Genomic DNA, 23,849 nt, shown 5'->3' on the forward strand with positions numbered 1-23,849 from the left:
AGGTTGACAAGGGCAATAGGTGAATCCTTATCAAACAGAAGAAAACACAAAACATGAATACCTTCCCAAGGCAGAGCAGCAAACTGGATTCTGCCTTTCTCACTTAAAAGTATTCATTTAGAAATGATTATGAAATGAAATGGAAACATAACAAGCTACATATTAAACAAAGGAAAAAACAAATGCTGAATTCACACCACAAGAATCTCAGGAGTTAGAGCTGTATCTTTTCATTAAATCCCTGTCAAAAAACTGTACAGTGAAGTTTTCCTTCACAGCTCTCCCACTATTTGCCAGAACTCAGAACCCTTTACAAATGATTTTCTATGCAATAAATAAGCTCCACTATGGGAAAACAAATTGATCCAAATGGGGAGCTATTACAACTAAAATCTCGGGATATGAAATGAACCATCCATCTTTTCTATAGACTGAACAACGTTTCATTATTTCACTTGAAACTCTTTTGATGGCCAATAAAAAGGCGACAACTGTAGCTGCAGATCATAACTGAAGTTAAGAATAGGAAATCGAATCTTTTTTCTCTGCCCTAGTGGATGCCTCTGATTTAGATTTTGGCTTTTCGGTTTTTGACTTTTTGCATTCCCTGTGCCTTTTTCACTGCTTGGTTTTCAAAATTTTCACCTTTTTTGTCATTCAAGGCCTTCTCCTTTATGCACTGCTTACAACAATACTGATGTGTTCAACTCTTTCTGTGCAAACACCAGTGCTTTCAAGTAATGAGTTGCTTGCAAGCCTATTGGCACCATGAAGTCCTGTACAGGCAACTTCACCAGCTACATATAGACCCATTATAGGTGTCTCTCCATGAAGTTTAGCTTGAACCCCACCACACATATAATGTGCAGCTGGCACTACAGGTATAGGAATTTCTGTTATGTCAAGGCCATACTTCGAACACTCAGCAGCAATATTTGGGAAATGATACAATGTTTCCTCCTTGGCTCTGTGACTTATATCCAATAGAACATATCTCTCATTCCGTTTCTTTAATTGATCATCAATACTGCGTGCCACCACATCTCTAGGTGCAAGTTCTCCTCTGGAATCATACTGTGGCATGAACCTTTCCATAGCTTGATTGTAAAGAATACCACCAGCCCCACAAACAGCTTCACTTATTAAAAATGCATTTTCTCGTGTATGAGGTTTAATTGGTAGACCTTCATCAGCTAATGCAGTTGGATGAAATTGTACAAACTCCATATTTGAAATAACTGCAGATGCTCTATGTGCCATTGCAATACCATCACTAGTCGCAACAAAAGGATTTGTGGTAGTAGGATAAATATGTCCAGCCCCACCAGATGCAAGTAAAGTTACCCTTGAAATGAATTCGACCACCTCATTAGTGTCGGTGTTCAATGTTTCCACACCGTGACAGTAAATATTTGATCCATCCTCAAACGTAAGCAAGTCTATGACAAAGTGATGCTCAACCAACCATTTCTTTGGACAAATAAAAATCAATGTCGTGATCTTAAAGTCCTTTGAAATTTGAATCGATTCTTCAAAGCAACGCATCCAGAACAAATATACTACCCCTCCGCTGCTTTTGTAATTAAAACAGTAGACCCATCAAACACTGTAATGGCCAAAATCGGCTTAGACAGATTTTTCTAAACAATACCCACACAAGCAGAGTTTGCTAGTCTTCAATTTCAAATACCACTTCAATTGCTCTTAAGGTAACTGCTCTACAAAAGTAATGTCGAAATCTTATATATGTGAATTATAATTTGAATCTAGAATGAATTGCGACTACGCCGCCTGAAAGTTTCTCATATTCAACTTTCTCAAAGCCTGCTTCCTTAATCATTGCAGCGAACTTTTCGTGAGATGGAAACTTGCATATGCTCTCCACTAAGTATTGGTAAGATATACGATCCCCAGCAACAATTTCTCCAATAGATGGAATAACTGAAAATGAGTAAAACTCATATAATTCTTGGAAACCAGGGATGTTGACATGGCTCAACTCAAGACACAGAAATCTTCCACCCCACCTTAAGACTCTGTATGCTTCGCTTAGAGCTTTTTCTATATGTGTTACATTTTATTTGTTGGTGGCCAATGAGGAGGCACATATGTAATGTAGATACTTTGAATCATAACTAGAGTCCAAAAATAGACCATCGGTCCCTGTTTCTTTGCCACGGTAGTTATCAACGTGTACATTCAGGCGTTCGGTGCTTTGACCATTTCACTTTCCTTTAGCTGCTTGACCTGTTCTGTTTCCTTGTTAAAATTACTGGTGAAAAATCGATCTGCTTCCAATCGACGTGATGCCATGAGCACGAAGATAAAGAAAGCTGTTTCGCTGATTTCATAACCTTTAATCTTCTTTTCTGCCATCAGGCCCACCAACAGATCCAAGGCTTCAACGTTGCTACCATAAATCTCTTGCAGGGTTTGGATAGCTTCCTTATCATCTGTAAGGTCCTCCCATTTAGCAATGGGAATCATAAGCATATTGCGACGGAATTGATTGTACCTTGATACACTCCTCTCCCTGCCACGATAAATCTCAAGTGCAGGCATGTCTACACGATCAGGTCTGTCCTGGCCACTGGGGTCCTAAGGAATGAGGTTTCGCATCCACACAAGGTAGTTCCACAGATCAAAGGCACCACAGGCTTGATGGCCCATTGATACAATTTGAGCTTCATTACCAATCTTTGATAACGTTTTTTCTCCAGAAATTCCGAGGAGCTTCCTCATGTATATCTATTTAAAAGGAAATTCTCAGCCTTACAAATCTATTTGGAGCAAGAAATTTGGTGTTTTAGAGAGCAGAGGCAAAATTCATTGTTCCAGTTCTGTGCGTCGCGCACTCTGCCCTGTGCACCGCGCCTGGTGAGTGTGCCGCACTAGTGTATATCTGCATTATGTAAAAGCGCCCAGCGCATGTGCGTCGCGCCATATGCTCTATGCGCCGCGCATGCAAATCCACACACAGTTTGCCTTAAATTTTGTTTGAGTTGCTCTCTTATCATTAGCATGCAAAATGAGACCCTCATACCTTGCCTTAAAATCCTTTTTATCTCCAAGAAGTTCTGGACAACAAAAGTCAAATAAAGCCCACATTTCTTTTAGGTTGTTTTGAATAGGCATGCCATTGACAATAATACGATGTGCACTAGGAATCTTTCGACGGCTTGTGGCATGTTGAGTATGGGGATTTTTGATGACGTGTCCCTCATCCAAGATCACATAATCCCATGTAAAAATATCTTCACTTGTATCTCCATATCCATCTCTTCCATGATAATCCCCTCTAGTTTCTTTCCAATTATTTCGAACAACATCATATGTTGTAAGAAGTATACCTCTAGTCTAAAGAACATGTTGAAGAGCATACTCACGTGTGCTTCCTGGACTCCCAGAAAAATCCCGAACTTTTCTTGAGAGGCCAACAACAGATAACTCTTTCGTCCAATTAGGAAGGACAGCTTTTGGTGCTACAATCAATGCACGCCTGATAAGGCATGAGGTAAAAAGTCCTGCCAAGAAAGAAGATAACTGCATTGTTTTGCCCAGCCCCATGTCATCACCTAAAATGCCTCCTTTGGATTTACAGTGAAGATCCCAGAGCCATTTGATACCTTCACGTTGATGTGGGTACAAAGTGGTTGCTATTTTGCGAGGACATATATACATTTGTTTGCCTTGTGTGAATGTAATTGCTTTTGATTCTTCTAAAGCGACCTCTTCCACTGCACTGCTACTCACATCTTCATATTCATACACATTTTGTGCGTGATTTTCCTTAGTAGTAAGAGCATGTTTTTTCAATTTCACTTTTACTGATTCTGTAGAATCTAATGAACTGTTCTCATCTTCAAAAAACCCGGAATTACCTTCATCCCAAGAAGAAGAAATCGAAAAGTAATAGCTTGATTGTGATCCCTGTTATCATTTCCAGTATGCAATTCAGTGCACGTTGAAGATTCAATAGAATCCTCTTCACCATCGCCAACCTTAACAGACGTTGAAGACAGAGCAGACAAAGCACTCTCAAATTCTGGAGCATCCTAGCTGTGGACTAGGGTATCAACTCCATCCTCACGATCCTCGACATGCCCTGTATATTCCTCGTCACCTGCTGATTCTTCATCGCATATACTTTTTAAACCATCTTTGAAATAATTCGAAGCATCTAAAATCTTGTTTTTGAGATTTTTTCGCGGCTCTGCATTATCTAACTCTGTAGTTATGGAGTGTTCTACACGTTTGGAACTTTTGATGCTTAGAGAACCAAGCCTTGAATTTATTTCATCCAAATCATTTTTTGAAGATACCTTATCCTGTCTCTATTTAATGCTAAACCCTTGCCATCCTGCATTGCTTCCTTCAGAATAACCACCATCATCTTTTTCACTAGTTGTCGATTCATTAGACACCAAACAATGAGAACTCAAAGTAATATCATCATTAGAAGCTTTACACATTCTTCGTCTTCCAGCTACTTTGACTTTAACTGTGTTCTTCCCGCAACAAGAAAATTGGGTTTGTTTTTCAAAATTGGTGTGATATCCTGCTTGGATTATCCAACATTATTTGATGAATTTTCCTTGGTGAATTTGATTTTGACAGAGGATTGACGAGACTGAGTCTAACACCCCCTATATTGCAAAAAAATTCCCCCATCTCATGCTATCATACTACTACCCTATATCCCCCTCCATTACATATATCCCTTCACCCATCATCTACATATTTACCCTTCCCCATTTCCTATTTCCAAAAAACTACATTCCCACTACCTTACACCTCCCTAGGGTTTGATATTATACACCATGGTAGATGAGGAATACAAAGCACACAATGAGGAAGAGGAAACAGATGGGGAAGAAACAAAGGTCAAGAAAGCTCACAAAGGAGGCCAGATACATAGATTTGAGCCCACAAATCTAAGGGAACTCTTGGCATCCCCTATGATTGTGACATCCTTCAAATGGCTAGGCTGTTATGATTTTTTTGAGAAAGTTCAGGCAGTCCAACACTATCCTGAGTTGAGCAGGCTCTTCATATCTAAACTCCAAGACAACCAGGTCACTCTAGTAGGTATCACTTTTACTCTATCTACTGCCATTATATCAGCTGCCACTGGGATCCCATATGTTGGGGAGAAATGGTTTAAACAAGGTGATTTGGAGAGGCATTATTATGGGCCTTACATGAAACCAAGATACTGGAATGAAAGAAGGGGCTATTTTCCTTTTTCACACCTCCTTGATAGATATGCTCCAATGATGAAGATTATTATGAAATATTTTTCATGTGAAGGTATATTTTCTAGGCTCTATTCTTATCATATCTGGCATTTTAATGCATTTCACTAGGGTAAAAATGCTTAATATACCCTACTATCTTTTCCGGAGTGTTTAGAAGATGGCCTACATTGCCCAAAAGAGGGAGTATAAAGATCAAATGAAGAGTCTCTTTCATCATTCCCTCATTAAAATTATAGTCCTTTATCGTCTCAAGGAACTCAACATTGCTTGGAGCACCTTCATAGCTAATCACATATTCACTCGTTCATCTACTCAGAATGTTCAAAGCATCCCTTCATCATCTCATCCTTCCACCTCCATTCCTCCATCTCAGCCAATAGATCATTCATCCTCATCTGATGAGTCAGCCACACCATAACCTCCATCATCACCATTCCATGAGCATATTCATTCACCTAACATAGATGAATTCAGAGAGAAAGAGCACATTGAACAGGGTGAGGTCATCAAGCCTAAAGATGTTGATTTGGGAATTTTGGCACATACTTATCAGAGAGGACGTAGGCAAGTGTTTTCCCCATGTATTGTGGGAGGGGCCTTGCCTTCTTCATTAGTAAAGTAGGTACAGAAGTGAAAGGAGAAGATGGCAGAGACAAAGATCAAGTAGCAGCAGGAGGACCTCCATGAGACAGAACATGATTTTCACTTAGTTGACCTAAGTGAGCATGATGATATTGAGAGCAATTTTCATCAAAGAAAAGGATGCACTCATCAGATAGCTCCAGGTCAACTTGTAGAGGGCAGAATACATCATCACATATTATGAGTAGGAGTTTGAGACCAAACATAAGCTCATGGAGATTCAGCTCATCAAGGCAAAGAGGGAGGCTGAAAAGTCTAAGGCTTTACTTGATGAAGCATATGGAGAATATAGTGACCAGATGGAGGAACAGGTGCCAAGAATAAGGCCAAGGACTAGAGGCCTAAAAAGATCATTGGAGCTAGAAAAACAGAAAGAGGCTGAACTAGCTAATGAGCTCACCCTAAATTAACAATTTACCAAAATCGTCAATGAGAATTGGGAGCATTGGCTTGAGAGGGTGAACAACCATCTTGGAAAGCTCCTTGACAAGGCAAAAATAGACACTGACATTCAGAGAAAGATGGCAAAGTATTATTGCCGAAGAAATCAAATAGCAAGGGAAAATCTCAAGGCCGCTAGGGGAAGAATTGAAGCCCTAACTCACCAAGCAGAAAATAAGAAGATTGATATATTTGTAGAGGCTTCACTCCATGCTTATCCACACCAAACATCAACTTCTTGACCAATTTTGAAGACTCTTGGCTTGATTTTTGTAAAATTGTCTTTCGTGTATTTTTTTAGGCAATTTCATATCAGTTGTTTGGTCAAATACGCAGCGCCCTAAGCGTTTTACATTTTTTGAGGAACTTTTTGGAGGAATGGAAGCCACCAATGGATTCAGAAGGACTAAGACATCCAAGAAAACCATGTTTCCATCCCTGGAAAGAAAAACTGGTAGGTGAAAAAGGAAAAAAACCACCTAAAAATCATGTTTCTACCTCATTTTTGGACCAGGCACTGCGCGCTTGAGTAGTCTTAGGAGAATGGAGTTTTGGAGGGTCAAATCAAGCCCAATTTAAAAACCAAGGGAAGTTTTGGAAACTATACAGGATAAGATTTCCAATGAGATATCATGGGCTAAATTTGGGCATCAGGAAGGTAGGTAAAAGTGAGATTGAAGATGGCGCTGGACCGTTGTCCCAGTTTTTTACTGTTCTTCTACAAAATTGATTTTTACCTATGGGAAATCATTGTTTTACTGATGTAATTGATGTGGTTGATGTAATTATTATGTTTTTACTATTACCTAGGGCAAGTACATTAGGTAAATGGTCTCCATGACTTGTAATGAATCAATTTGCTTAAGCTAGGGATGAGTCAATTTGACCACCCTACACTCTAGCTATCAATTCCGTTTTTGTTGTAACTATTCCTCTCATGGATTCGAACCTTGAGGCTAGGATGAGTTGGTTTGAGGCCTATATCATGTAATTTCTCAGTCATTCTACAAGTTGGACTCTATTGGATGTTGTACTAGTGTTTCAAGCTTTGGCATGAAATATATTGGATGAGTTGCAACTATTTTGTTGGGATTCCTGTGGCATGGTATTTTGAAATTGTTTCCTCTTCAGTTACATATGTGTGAATGTTTTTTACCTTTCATGATCCATTTCACTTTAAATATGTTTTATTTTCAAGTTGTGATAAGCAGAATTCATCTTCTATGCTTTGTTTTGGGAAAATCATCATAATTTGTTTTATTTCTTCAGTTTAAAAAGAATTCGTGATTTTCATGCTATTTTTAGCACCTCACCAATCTAGACCATTTCATCACTATACTACAAAGTGTTAAAGTAACTTTCCTACCTTTCCCCATCAGATGTCTGCAATTGTGATTCCCTTTTTCCCTGACCTAGTTCACTCTCTGACCTAATTGACTCATCCAGTGACTACCCCAATCAAAATCAAATCAAACAACCCCCTGAGATACTATATATAGCCTAAAACCCTAGTATATCTAGCCCTCTTGATTGTGATTCTTTGGAGAGAGCCCTCTCCGGCTTGGTGGTGCTAGCTACTAAGTCAAAATATTGGTCTATGGTTACCTCAGTTGGACTCTTCCTCAGCCTTGGAGATCTGAAGGAGTGATAACACCAGCAATTGCAAAAGATGTGGCTACAACCATGCCTCAAACAAACAAACAATCTATCACCAAATCTCAACAGTTTGAGCTTATCTATACTCAATCATGAGACATATACATGGTCTTACCTAATGCTTCCCATCTGCTTCCTTTTGCCCAAAATAAGCCAAGAGCATCAAATGTTGTCGATGGTTTGATTGGAATCATCTTCCAAAATCATTCTGGTAGCATATACAATGGACCACCCCATTTCCAATAATTTTGGTGTCCACAAACAACCCAAATTCCATCTAGCATGGGGTATTATCCCAATCATCCAATGCATCCCCCAAACCCTCCCATGCAGGGGAACTAGTACCCTACCATACTGAGTAACCAATATCCTCCTCACACTATGGAGGCCGTGTTGACTCCCCAAACCCCTTACATCAACCCAGGACAAACAAATCCTTATTACCCTTTCCTTTCACATCAATAAACTAACTCCTCACCTTAGCCTAACATAGGGGTTGAGTTTGTGTAACCTTCTTTCACCCAACAACATTAGGCTTTTGAAATCCTCAACACTGCTAATATGCCAAGTCCCAATGAGAAGAAAGGAAATAATAAGCTAGAGGGGGTACCTAGGTAGGGGAAACAACCAACCTATGCATGCACCACCAGGGGGTAATCCCCATAATCATACTCAAACTCAAAGTCAGGGTACCAACAACCCACAAAATCAAAATAAGAATGCTAGTCTTTGAACCAACCATGCACGTGCTAATTGTGGGGAATATGAGCATTACACCCATCATTGTCCTCAAATCCCATAATTGAGAAAGATGAGAGAAACTAGGGGGAAAGGAGGCACAACCTAGAAACCTGCAGTAATGTAGAACCCTTTCCCCACCAGGTGCAGTAGCCACATATAATGAGGCTGCCTCTCATTAGTACCAAAACCCTGCCATTGGAAGTTCTTAAGACCAATCCAATCATGACATTTTCATAGATAAAGAAGATATTTTCCTACAAACACGAAACCAAGATTATGGAACTCCTCCAGAAACCAACCCCTCCTCATCATCTAATATTGTTTCTACGCCACTATCAATGATACCACAACCCCATATTGAACCTATCACATGAATAGTCAAAGGGTGATTACGTTGTAATGCTCATAACTCAAAGGAAACCACTAGCTATAGTATCTTTTATGATTTGGCACAATCTCCTTCTACTATGTCAGCATTGGAGATCTTATAAACTTGTCTAACCCAATAGAAAGCCATACTTTCCGCGTTAGGTGCAATAAACCCTTCTAATTCACGATTGATGGCCTTTGATTTAGACAATGCTTCACCATGAATCCCATCGATCATTGCTTTTTAGATATGGGTCACTATATGAAACATCACCATCTTCAGATGCATCGTAGATGAGGGGGAATCCACTTGTAGTATGTCAAAATTAGTTTGGCAGAAACTAGGATCCCTTGAACTTACTAATTCTCCCATTACATTAAGGGCTTATGATGAATATCCTTCCACACCCGTTGGACTTTTCCAAAATATCCCAGTGGATCTTGCTGCTAAAACAACCCTCATATACATCAAAGTCCTTGATGCCCAATTATATTACAATATCTTACTCAGTCGTAGCTACATTTATACCACGACTGTAATAGCATATTCAATATTTTGTATCATTATGTTTCCCCACAAGGGAAAGATCATCACCATTGATCAAATCACATACTATGAGAAACAAACACCTACAACTCCTAATCATGTCCTACCACTCATAGCATCCCACAATGAGTCTATCCCTTCTTACACTAAAGCATTCCCAGGGGTATTTAAAACATCATGTTAGCTTATTGGGTCCTGACCCAGGTGTGGAAGAGTTTTTGGCCAAACAAATCCCGCAGCTACCGGCCCTTTTGGAAATAGCCTGTGGAGCGCGAACTGAGGTCTTACCCAAGGTAGCAAGGGCGGGTGTTGGAACCAAGTTTCTGCACCCTTGGGATGTCTTGATGTGTTCTGGAGGGGTCGCGAACCGTTCTGTGGCCTCGCGCCACTTTAGATAGTTATCGAGCTTCCGCGAAGATCCGCGTGAGTGTACTTGCTTATTAATGAAATTATTATACATCTGAGCTTTTATTACAATCTTTAAGCAAACATTTAATAATAAAACCTGGGGCAACAATCATAAAGAAAGATATAAACTCATATAACCGATCATGTATAAATTCATAACATAAACAACAAATAGATCCGCAAGAAACCATACAATGACCCAAAAATTCTTATCTTTATTGATCTTCTCTTCAGTACAACCAGATCCGCCCCGCGCACTCAGCTGCAGGAGTCTGCGTACATAGTTGCGCACTCTACCAGGCCTCTGCACACAGCTACAGAGCCTCTATCTCTCTACCAACACCCTTGACTCGGACTTACAGACGCTCCAAGACTTCTTGCTTCATAAACCCATTACATTCTAGATCAATAATGCATATCCAAAAATTGACTTCTAACCATAGAGCCTTGCACTATTTATACATTTCCATGGTCCACGGACTATGGGAAGACTGACTCATTTTACATTAATTTTGGGCGGACAACCCTTTGACTTGACTCATTACACTTCGCTCTTCGTGCATCTTGCGGAGTCTTTACCATACATTTACCCAAAATTACGGGCTTTGAGCCCCAAAACCCTTACATGGGGCCTTCGCTACCCAACAGCCCCCAAACACAATCATCATGACTCATCCCGAGTCACTCAGCTAGTGCGATAATCTTGGCATGGAGGTCAGTCAGCAACTTCTATGCTTCACTTGTACTTGCGGCAAACTCTTTTGCCATTCACTGTACCTGTTCGACGCAAGCCACCGACACATCAGTCTATGTTTCAACTGCTTCACCGGGTGCATATTCTGCCCGCATGTGTGCCACCTTGCACTCGATGGCGCTGGAAACCGCGAATGTCTCATCAAGCCATGGCTAGAGACGTTCTTTAATCACTGCTTCCTTCTGTCGGGTAGCATCAGCTTGTATCTTCAAGGCCTGGGCCTCCCTCATCTTGGCCAAGCGTTACATAATAGCAACCGTCTGCATAGTCCCTATGACATTATCATAGGCTTGTTGGAGCTCCCTTGCCTCTGTTTCCAATCGCTATAAGGCTAGATCTTCCTGGAGTGAAGTGAGTGTAATAAGTGACTGATCCAACAAGTCAGTGCACTCCTTCATGGCACGTGTGATCGTTTCCCGCCCGGATTGAATGGTGTCTTTACACTGCTCGGTGACCTCTGGTGGTGTTGAAGGTTGTACTTGCAGTTTCAACTCTGCAATCTGCAAGCTGAGAGCCAACTGAATCCTCGTGGCCTCCTCCTTTGCTTTGCAGAACCCACTAGCCAGCTTGTGGATTCGTATGCCAACAGGCAACTCGGCCACAATCTCCAACTCAGGGGCACGTGAACATGCTTCCCCTACAAGTTGCTCCAACTGCTGACTCTATGTGACCGCTTCATCCTGTTGGAGGCTCAACTGTTCTATATTAATTCTCTATCTGCTGAGTACCTATTTCGTGCACCCTTCCCTAGCGCGGAGCTCCATCGTTGCGTTGTCCTGGAGTTGGTACAAGCATTCGCATGGGAGGGAAGCCAAATTTAATACAAAACCTATAAGCTGGCCCACCATAGCTCTGTCTGCCACATTTTTTGTTATCAATGCTTTTGCTAGGATCGCGATAGTATTAGCCATTTGGGCCTTTAGCAGCCGCTCAGTGACTGACATACCCGTAACTCCACGAGTAGCGATGGTTCTCAACTGCGAGGCCCGTGTCCTAAGTTCCTGTATCTGTGCGCGATGTGCCCCCAACACAATCTGTTGCTCAGACATGGCCTCATTGATTGCTTCCTAGGTGACTTCATGAACTATGTCCCCTATGTCACCTAGGTCACCCTTGGTCAATGTGGTCAGTTCTCCGTCCCATTTAGACACCTTGGCCTTCTTCTGCGGTTTCGTCTGTTCTGTCGGTTGCGGCTGTTTTAAGGGCGCACCCGTGGCGGTTGGCGCATTCCTTTTGTCCCTGTATCCGTGGCCGTCTCTGTGGGCACCTTCGGACTGCTTTCATCCTTTGTCGTTGCAACCCCTCCTACTGCTGCCTTGCCTGTCGAAGTCTGCGCCGCCTCCCGAGCTGCCCGAATTCCGCAGCGTGTTGTTCGTTATGCTTTTGCTACACTGCGCACTTAGCTTCAGCTTTCTGTTTTTGAATGGCGGACTCATCGCGCCCCACCACATCTGTTCCAGGCCATTCCGGTGGCTAGGTATCCAATACCGCATAGATAGCTTCATTAATGGCAATGAAAGGAAGTGTGGTCCACGTTTGGTTGGGGTCCTTGAGTGCCCAGATGTAGACAAAGTGCCTATCAACCTTAAACTTGGCTACATTCTTTACACTCTCATATACCTCGGTGGACAAACAGGGTTGCTGGTTGATCCATTGGCGGACATTTGCATCCATGAGTATCTAGAAAATCTTGATGTCCCAGATTCTGGCAGCGTCCTTGGTCGCCCAGAGTGAGGCATATTTGGTGGCTTCTGGCCAATCCTGGTCCAAGGAGGGAAACTGACTGTCTTTGGGTAATTTGCTGGTAACCAGCATGATGGACAACAACAGCCATTCATAGTGGAAGGTCCTGCCCTCCTCTTGGACCTCCCTACAGTTGGTTAGGAACTTGTCACAGAGGAACTGTACCCAATTGAAACATTCCCCTGTTGCGCACCACTCCGCTAGCGTGACGACTACTGATGGGACCTCATTGGCGCAACATTTCACATCACTTTTCCTGCCAGAAACTGGGTATCAACACGAATCGCTTTGTCCAGAATACTGTCAATAGCATACCCTCACTGCCCTTTCTCCAACTTGTATTTCTTTTTCATGGTTTCTGTCATCGTCACATCGCCACTCTTATCAATGATTTCCATGGGGTCTCTTCCTTCATAGGGAAGATGCGAGATCCTATGAATGAGTTTTGTCATGATGTGGATGAGTTTGTCTATCCATAAGTATCCATCATGTACCAGACAGAGTAGTTGTCTGATGACCAATATTGTAATAGGGGGCCGGAGAAAGTGGGGAATGGACAGGAGACAGAGCAACCTGACTTCCTCCACCTTTTGCAGCCATTACTTTGGCTAAAGTGTCGTAACTGTCCCTTCCGCGTTTTGCTCCATTAGATCACTAGTCGCCAAATGAGAAAATTTTTCTATATCTACAAGGTCCTAGTCTTCAAATTTCATCGTCAAAATGTGGCTAGTCACTGTGCCTTTAAGTGGAACCCCTTTTGGGAGAGATGAGGTGATGAGTATGTTACCCACAACATCCAGATTTTTAGGGATCTTGGCCTTCCCTTTCCTGGGAGGCACATACTTAGGGCATCTTACTGGTTGGAAGTCTTCTTCTCTTTCTTCACCGGGTTCGACTTCTTTGATATAGGTCAAAGAATCCTCGATGTCTTCATCGCTCTCAATTTCACTTTTTCCTCCATCATCAATTTATTGACTCGCGGATTTCGCAGAGATGTCTAAACCAGTCCTGCTACTTGGGGATTCTTCTTAGATCGTGGTGTCCTGGGTGATTTAGGAACTTTGGCTGCCTGCGGCGTAGGATTCTGTGTAACGTCCTTGGTGGTGGCTATCGACTGAGTAATGGCTCTCACAATTCCTTCAGCAGTTCCTGAAACCACGAGCTTTATTTCATCAAATTTTCATTCATCATGCTCCTCTCAGTTTGAACCCAGGGCGTTCTGTTCTTCGGAAGCTCAAGCTTTGTTTTGTGACACTTCACCTGTTTTTTATATACTATTTCGAATTCAAATTTGGCCTTTTTCCCTCTCCGCGTCTCATTAATGTGATTTTGGCGGTTACCCCTATGTCTTAATTCCTCGCCACCTGCTCCTTGGTGTCTTAAATGGGACATCTTATCATGAACAGTAACTGCAACGACCATCTGCCATACACCCAATGCGGCAGCGTAGCCCCTGGTACGCTGGTGCGTACTATGCTTTCTACTGGCCCTGTGTGCCATAGCCGAATCGCGCAACCTTCCTGCAGATTGTTTTCTAGTCCCGCCCCCTCTTTCAACTGCGTGGAGCACTGAGAATAGGCCTCCTATAGATAGTCAGGTGGTCACACCCCTCGTGCGAGCCTTCCTCATCCCTGCTAGCACGGGCTGTGGGCACCCTGCGCATTACGTTGAGTCCAGTAGTGTATTATGGTCTATGCTCCCTTGTGCCCTAGGGTGCAGTCACAACCATGATAGCAAGGTCACGGCTTGTTCTAGTAGTGTAGGAGAGCTGGCCAGGTCCAGACCCCTCAGTGGCTCTTTCGCACGGCCCGGTTGTGTGACTCCTAATTTTATTTTGTCAATTTCTTCATCCAGCCTCACACTTTTCTTTCTTAGCCTAGCCCTAGCTTCCTCTAACTCGCGAAGTCTCATTTTGCTACACCGAATGGCTTCCCATAACTGCTGAATTCCTTCGCCCAAGTCTTCTTGTTCAAGTCGAACTGCAGGGGCAATGGCCCATCCGACCGTGGATAGAATTCCCTTGGCCCCTTCTGCTTTGTTCCCGGTCTTTTTGGCCCAGTGAACCTTTGTGATGTGTAGATTCAATTGGGTCGATGGTTGCGCAACATATAACCGTGCCCTCCATTGTATATGGGTGGTTTCCCTGCTCCAGTTGAATGTTGTGACTTCGTGCAATCGGTTCTGCCATCGTTCGATCTCCTCGTCTGAATTAGAGGTGCAGGAACTATCGCTCTCCCATGAGATTCTTCCCTTCACTGTGGGATTCACCCGAACCTGGTCTTGCACTGTTATCTGGTAGATGAAATCCAGTTCATTATCACTGTCCTCGTCGGGCGCCGGTTCGATGTAGCGCTCTCCTTAAGCTGGGTTCAATGGAACTATTACCCATAGTGACTTTTTTTCGAACGTCATTTTCCGTCATTTTAAGTTGATTACCCCATTCATGTCTATGGCCTAATCTATTCCTAGCAATGCAGGGTATGGATTACTGTCATCAACAATTTCTATTACCTCAAAGTCAGTTTGCGTACTTATGCCTTCAATGTCCACTGTCACCCCTCGCATTCGGCCCATTAGTAAGATCTTTTGCTCGTTGGCCATCCTCAGTTGAATAGGAGACCACTGTAGTGCGGGCCTACCCATGCATTCCCACATTTTCTTAGGTAACACATTTACATCCGACCCTAAATCCAGAATGACCTGGTCCATCTCGTACTCACTGATTTGCATTGTCATTCGCATCTCCTGTCCAGTGTACAGAGCATGTCTTCCTAGTTTTCGAGCTACGCGCGGCTCGCCCAACCTTGCGCACTTAGTGATCAGCTCTTGTAGTCCTTTAATGGCTCTATTATTGCGCAACAACTTAATACATGTCTCTGAAAAGGTAGTAAGCATAGAGGGATCCATTCCCGGCTCAATTGGGTCCCTTCTACCTGGAGTAGAGACTTCCGTGAAGCTCTTCTGAGCTTCCTTAGGCGTCTTCTTCCCCAGTTCCACCTCAAAGTCAGGTTCCCTTGTGGGGGCATCGCGACCCTTCTCATCTTCTACAGATTTCTTCCACACATCTCCTCCTGTGGTTGCGTCGCTCCTCAATACCATGTTTATGCTGGGGTCTTCTTCGTGCGGTTCTGACCTCATCATTTGGAAATTTTGAGTTGGAGTGGGCTGTAACACTCCCTTTTCGCGCATATGGGTAATTAGCATTAGAAAATCTACCATTTCATGGTCAAAATGCTCACAGTATGGACAAGATATCCTCGTTGGGTTAGTACAGTCGCAAGTGTAGTGTCCTGGCCCTCTGCAGTTATAACAGATCAACTGTCCGTGCCCTCACCCAGGCCCCATTCCTCTTCCTCATCTGCGTCCTTGGAATCCCCCATGTGGCCCTACGATTGGATCAAACCCTCACGCTTCAGTCTACATTCGATAGGTTGGGGTACTTTCCATAATTAAATCATAACTTTGACACGTTCGCTCATCGTGACCCACTGATCTACAAAAATTGCAATACAGTTGCTGCGAGGTCTGGGTATACTTCTGCAACAGGTGGCAGTTGTCGGTTACGTGCTTGCCTCCTACTTGAAAAATCATGCACCATAGAACGAGTGCCATTCTTGGACCTGCTTGTACCTCTAGCCTTAATGGCATCAGCCCCCCTCCCGCCAGATAGTTCGTGAAGATGGGGCAGTGGTCCTTATCGCGACTTTGACTTTTGCATTTAATGCACCCTACCTCTATATGTGCCTCTAGTCGGGGTGCCCTTTCTTGCTTCAAAATTTACATTTCTAAGCATAGGTTTTGTAGCTGCGCGTGGATTTGCTGAAATCCCAACCCTGGATCCTGTATTGGAGTTTCGTGCAGCCTCATTTCCATCTCTAATGCTTCAACTTGGGTTGAGATCTTTTGCTGTGATAGCGTCGTCCTCAGATGTGGTGTCAAAGACGCCACAAACCATGCACAGTGCTGCACATCTGACAATGTCATGTTAGCCTCGCGGATTGTACTTTTCAATCATTGATCCAGATCCCACGGGGTTTTGCCAGGTAACATCACGATCTCCTTGAACCCAATGATCGACTGTGTCTCTAATTTTGGCCGGCTAAATTCTTTCTTCAATGCAACCTAGATCACCGCTATTCCCGCATTCGGGTGGTCGCTCGAGTACTTTATATACCACGTTAGCACGCAGTCTTGCAATGTGCTAACCAAAGTAGCCTTTTTCATGTTATCATCCGTTATGCCTTGTGCTGCCCATACAGCCTTGACCACGAACCAGAACTAATCTAGTTCCTCATTTCCTGTGCCTTTAAATACCGACAAATTTACTCCACTTGCCATCCCAACCTTCGGTAGTGGTGGAGGTGGTGTGGACGAAGATGGATTTGATGTAGGTGAAGTAGGTGATGGCGTGGATGGTGGTGGTATCAGTGGAATGCGCTGCTTAATCAACCGGATTGTGCTTCTCAGAGAGAAACCTATGAGTTCTTCCTCGCTTTCTCACGAAATAGAAATCAGAGGATTGTTTTCTAATCCTTCAGTTCCTTGGTAGCCTCTTCCACTCCGCGTTACGCCAGACATTAATGAATGCACATAATCCGTTTTTCACATAACAACATTTTAATCCAAGTATTCAACGATTTGATGTACCTACCCTGCGGTCCTTGGAGAAAGCATCTTTCTGCTTCACTATAACTCATAGTTTTGTCTATCGCGAATTCAGTGATAAACCCTCCTATTACCCGATCTAACCAGTGATTCACTACTCGTGCGATTTTATTTTCAGATGCTTCTAGCCTGCGCACCAATTCTGGATTCCACACAATGGGTTGATCTAGTTTGCACCTTCCCACATTGTCTGCTAGCCCTGCGATCTACTCGTACAACTCTATCGAGAATGACGCAAAGAAGATCTCATGGATCTCTGTGTATATGTGACGATCCAACCACCTTTCCCTTGATATCCATGGTTTTCTATTTTCTTGAACCACGAACTCGTGAAGCTTCTAATCCAACCAATCTTTAAGCTCTTTATTTAAAGGGTTCCATTGTTCTGACATCAAACATCCCTTAGGCAGGTCCTGGTCCTGGCAACGGAACCGTTTGTTGGCTTATTGGGCCCTGACCCTGGTTCAAAAGAATTATTAGCCAAACAAATCCTGCAGCTACCAGCCCTTTCGGCAATAGCTTGCAGAGCGCGAACTGAGGTCTCACTCGAGGTAGCAGGGGAGGGCGTTGGAACAAGGTTTCTGCACCCTTGGGATTTCTTGATGTGGTCTAGAGGGGTCACGAACTATTCTGTGGCCTCGCACCACCTTAGATAATTATCGGGCTTCTGTGAAGATCCGCGCGGGTGTACTTGCTTATTAATGAAATTATTACATATCTAAGATTTTATTACAATCTTTAAGCAAACATTTAACAATAAAATCTGGGGCGTGCAATCATAAAGAAAGATATAAACTCATATAACTGATCATGCATAAATTCAAAACATAAACAACAAACAGATCCGCAAGAAACCACACAATGACCCAGAAATTCTTATCTTTATTGATCTTCTCTTCAGTACAACCAGATCTGCCCTACGCACTCAGCTGCATGGGTCCACACACAGAGCTGCAGACTCTACCAGACCTCTGTGCACACACCTGCAGAGCCTCTATCTCTCTACCAACACCCTTGACTTGGACTTACAGATGCTCCAAGACTTCTTGTTTCATAAATCCATTACATTCTAGATCAATAATGCATATCCAAAAACTGACTTCTAACCATAGAGCCTTGCTCTATTTATACATTTCCATGGTCCATGGACTATGGGTAGGCCGACTCATTTTAGATTAATTTTGGGTGGACAACCCTTTGACTTGACTCATTACACTTCACGCTCCGCGCATCTCGTGGAGTCTTTACCATACCTTTACCCAAAATTGCAGGCTTTGAGCCCCAAAACCCTTATGCAGGCGAGGCCTTCGCTACCCAACACATCATCTCTCCTAAAACTATACCCAAGATACCCACCCCTAATCGAGCCCACACCCATAACCCCAGCATGTATGATGAGTTCATCAAAGACTACCCAATCTCAGGAACCGATTCAAGACACACCAAATGTTGGGACCACCGAGTCAAATTTCCTACCATACACCATAACTGATGAAAAGAGTTTTTGGGGTAAGGCCAAAACTCCTTTTATTTACAATATTCGATCCTGGGACCTATGGGTTATGAGCCCACTTCATTATCGGAAGCGTTCCATAAGGCTTTAAGCCTTTAAAATCGGACCATATAACATATCGGAGCCTCTTACACTGTCGAGAACATTACATTGCTCTTTTACATTAAAACCCCGAAACATCAACTGTTTATCGCAATACAAGGATTACACAGGAAAACAAAGGAAAACCCCGCTGGAACACAAATCCAGATCTCAAATTCATTAAACCCGCATCTAGAATTATCGTCAAGTCCACCTCTTGGTCCATCGCCTTTCCGCTGCATCGATCTCTGCCTTCTCCGATCTCCAATCTCCGATCCATCGGCTATCGGCGTATCACAATATCGCTAATTGGCCATCAAAGTATCGGGCCATCAGCAATCGGTACTTCCTCCAGCTAGGCCTCTTCCACTTGAATGCGCTGATCCGATATGCCTTACGGACCCGATAAGATTATCGGTTACATTTGATAAGGTTTCAGGTTCAGCTACCAAATTGCATATCGCTCTTTCTTTTGGCCAAGGTTCATTCCTCCCTTTGGATGATTGCGATGTGACATTCTATTTCTGATTTGATCTTGGTCGTTGATCTCCCAGATCTAACGACTCCTCTGCATCAATTCTTCATTTCCTCTTGGACTTTATTCTACTTCGGTTTGATGGATTCTATGTTTAAAACACAGTTCTCCGCCGACTCTGTCTACGCACTGTTAGCACATGATAAATCCACATATATATAATAACTCGATATCTTGGATCGCCATCGACCCTATAGTGGTCGATGGTCGATCAACACACTTACAAACGGGATTAAACCATCAACGCATATATATATATATATATATATATATATATATATATATATATATATATATATAGATATATATATATATATATAGATAGATAGATAGATAGATATATGCGTTGATGGTTTAATCCCGTTTGTAGCCTTTCCGCTGCATCGATCTCTGCCCTCTCCGATCCATCGGCTATTGGCGTATCACAATATCGCTAATTGGCCATCAAAGTATCGGGCCATCAGCAATCGGTACTTCCCCCAGCTAGGCCTCTTCCACTTGAATGTGCCGATCCGATATGCCTTACGGACCCGATAAGATTATCGGTTACATTTGATAAGGTTTCGGGTTCAGCTACCAAATTGCATATCGCTCTTTCTTTTGGCCAAGGTTCATTCCTCCCTTTGGATGATTGCGATGTGACATTTTATTTCTGATTTGATCTTGGTCGTTGATCTCCCAGATCTAATGACTCCTCTGCATCAATTCTTCATTTCCTCTTGGACTTTATTCTACTTCGGTTTGATGGATTCTATGTTTAAAACAGAGTTCTCCGCCGACTCTGTCTACACACTATTAGCACATGATAACTCCACATATATATAATCACTCGATATCTTGGATTGCCATCGACCCTATAGTGGTCGATGGTCGATCAACACACTTACAAACGGGATTAAACCATCAACGCATATATCTATCTATCTATCTATCTATCTATCTATCTATATATATATATATATATATATATATATATATATATATATATATATATATATATATATAACAGAACTGAAGAAAGGCATAATTACACAAATTCCACATCACACACATGTATTATATTATACATAGTACAATTACAAGCTAAGGCATTTCAGCCTTAGGACAAGCTCTCCTTCGACTACATTATATCCCACACTCTGGTTAACACAAATTCTATCTATTCACTCTCTGTCCCTCTCTATCTTATTGAACACGCAGGCACACACACACAGAGATATATATATATATATATATAAGGGAACATTAGCTCGGATCACTGTGAAGGATCCGATCAATCCTCTCCTCAATCCCCTCTAACAAATCACTAACAACTCCCTAATATTTCTACATGCATACATGTGACAGATTACATTAAATTAAGTCTTCGAGAGACTTGTCCATTCCATCAAACTAGCTCTGTTTATAATAGAATTTCCCTTGTTTTTCTCTGATGGTACACATTGTCCTCCTTGCTTTGCTTTGGATTACTCCTTTAATTATGAGGGTTCAAATGCTCCTGCATCAATAACCCAAACACCTTTCTTATATCCCCCACCTGGTTTTGCATCACATCAAGTCATTGCAACACTTACCTTGCTCAACATGGCTCTCGCAATCCTTGTTTGGTATTTTCCCCTATAGGCCACATCAACAAAACCCATACATCACTTCAACCGGAATGAGCATTCCTTTAGCCACACCTCAAGGAATTATACCTATGGTAAAGCTAGCTAGGACCACCAAAAAGGAGAAACAAAAAGGTAAAAAGGTTGAAACCCCATCTAGTTCCTCTTCCACAGTACCTCCACCATGTGTATTATGTGATGTATCAGGGAACCGTACCAATCTATGCCCATAGTTATAAGATTTAAAAGCCCTTGTTCATGCTCCTTAGGCACTAGTGGCCCCACCTACACCTCTAAGGGATAAGGCCACACCAACATATAATAAGGCATTATGTACTAACTATCCATGTGCTATATGCACACAACATGAGCACTACACACATCACTATCCAAAACTCCCTGAGTATTGAGACACATTGCGAGCTCTCACCTAAGCTAATGTTGTCACACCATCACTCCCAAACAAGCCAGTGGGAGATGATGTGTCTCAGACCATCTATTGTGTCTTTGAATATGAAGCTTCATGCTCATACTACTCTTGCACCCATTTTCACACAACCTCCCATCATACAAGGAGGTAGTTGGAATCAATGCCACTTGAAACTACATATAGTTGCACCTTATGTGATGAACCTAAACATTTGATCAAGCAGTGTTCCCATTTGTAGGAAATTAAGAAGTGCCATCAGGTTCCTCAAGTTTTCCCTGACAACAAACTTAGGTGCAAGCACCATAGCTATCACATTTGTACACAAAATCATCATACTTGGTTTTTCCCACACCTCCCCCGATTCTGAGAGGCATGGGCTTATCCCCACTCACAACTATGCAGGCCAATTCATTATACACATTTTCCACATCATTTGGTTCCATGACAAAGAATTCTGAATCATCTTCTTGCTTGTTCATCAACACCATTGGGCACCAATCTCAGCCTCATGATCACTTGCAGCCACTTACATTATTAGAAAATATTTTTCACTCCGAAGAAAATATTCTGGAGGCCATGACAGAACCTAAATGTCCTTGGAATTCCATGCACCATCCTATTTATTTTTACTAGAACGATCCTTCACATCTACTAAAGAACCATCCCGTTCCATCACATTTGTTCAATAGAAACAAATGACTTTTTTCCAGCAGGACAGGTCGACTAGTTCAAGAATCCCCCCCTGCATTGGATGTGTTTGAAGAGGGAAACATGTCCAATATCTCACCTCCCATTAAGCTAAATATATCCACCAAACCAGAAATCATCGAAGAAATATTGCTAGGGGTAGCATGTTCACCAGAAGAAATTGGATCCTACAAATCCTTGTTACAAGAGTACAGGGACATTTTTTCCTAGTCCTATTCTAAGATGCCTCGTATCAACCCCTTGATTGTGGAACACCACATCTACATGTGGCTGGATGCCTGCCCAGTCAGGAAAAAACACTTTCTGTTTAACCCTTCTAAAAGAGAATCTATTCGATGAGAAATTGACAAGCTTCAGAAAGATGGTTTCATTTACCCCATCACTTATACATCCTTGGTTTCCAACCCTATACCTGTCATGAAAATAGGGAACTCTTCACATTTTTATTGATTTCTAAGATCTAAAAGAAGGATGGCCCAAAGATAACTATCCCGCCCCCTTCATCGATCAATTTATTGATGCATGTGTGGGACACGAAGCCTTTTCCTTTATGGATGGAATTTTTGGATATAACCAGATCCAAAATCGCCACACGGATCAGTACAAAATAACCTTCACAGCGCCCCGAGGTACTTTCACCTATCACGTTATTCCCTTTAGCCTTAAAATATTAGAGCCACATTCCAATAGGCCATGAATTATATATTTCATGATCTATCTCATCTCATCTCAACCTATTTGGATGACCTCACGGTTCATTCAAAAAAGTGCTCATATCATCTGGAAGATATTCGCTTGGTTTTTCAGAGGTGTCGACAATACAATATCCACTTGAACCCCCTTAAGTTTGTCTTATGCATTAGCACTAGAAGAATGTTGGAATTTATTATCTCCCAGCAAGTAATTCAAGTCAACCCCCAAAAGGTTCAAGGCATTCATGAGATCCCACCACCTAAAACTTTGAAGCAATTACAATTCCTACAAGGTAAGGCCAACTTCTTATGTCGCTTTGTTTCTGATTACACTACGTGCGCACATGGATTCTTGCATATCCTTTATCAGGACATCACATTCCAATGAGATGATCAGGCTCAACAATAATTCAAGGCTTTAAAAGACACATTATCACAAGCACCTCTGATAAGCCCTCCTGAACATACCAAGGATTTCACTCTTTACCTTTCATCTTCAGAGGTAGCCATTGCTGGGGTGTTAGTCCAATAAGGTATTGATAATAGGGATCATGTCATCTATTCCATTAGAAAGAACCTATTGTGGCCTACTTTGAAGTATAAGATAGTAGAAAAACAACCTTAGGACTTGTACAAGCCATCCAGAAATTACGATACTACATTTTCCTAAAGACGACCACCATCATTGCAAGTATCAACCATATGCAATACTTTCTTACATGTCGTATGATGAACCATAAGTATGCCTGATGGGTGGTTATATTACAAGAGTTTGACCTTTCGTTTGCCTCCCCCAAAACAAAGAAATCTCTTATTCTTATAGATTTCATCATTGACCTCCCCTTAGAATCCCAAGGGTCCCCTGTTAATGACTCCTTCTTGGATGAACACCTATTCGTTATATCTAAATATAACCCCTGGTATGGTGACATACTCCTCTTCCTCTAAACTTAGAAATTCAACCCTCAACACAATCACGATGACCATAGGTGCATTTGCCACTAAGCCTAGCGTTATCTCCTCATTGGACACATTCTCTATCAAAGAAACATCGACATC

The 23,849-nt window shown here is 42.3% G+C and overlaps 2 pseudogenes; both read right to left on the reverse strand.

The window, feature by feature from the left end:
* Nucleotides 1-672: 672 nt before the first annotated feature.
* Nucleotides 673-1,545, reverse strand: LOC149190040 (L-aspartate oxidase 2-a, chloroplastic pseudogene; annotated as a pseudogene).
* A 654-nt stretch (nt 1,546-2,199) lies between these two features.
* On the reverse strand, nt 2,200-2,562 carry LOC149190041 (alpha-dioxygenase PIOX pseudogene; annotated as a pseudogene).
* Nucleotides 2,563-23,849: the final 21,287 nt, after the last annotated feature.

The sequence above is a fragment of the Pinus tabuliformis genome, chromosome 3_1 (genome assembly GCF_031772625.1).
Source record: "Pinus tabuliformis cultivar Carrire ecotype Pingquan chromosome 3_1, CPIR1, whole genome shotgun sequence".
Lineage (NCBI taxonomy): Eukaryota > Viridiplantae > Streptophyta > Pinopsida > Pinales > Pinaceae > Pinus > Pinus tabuliformis.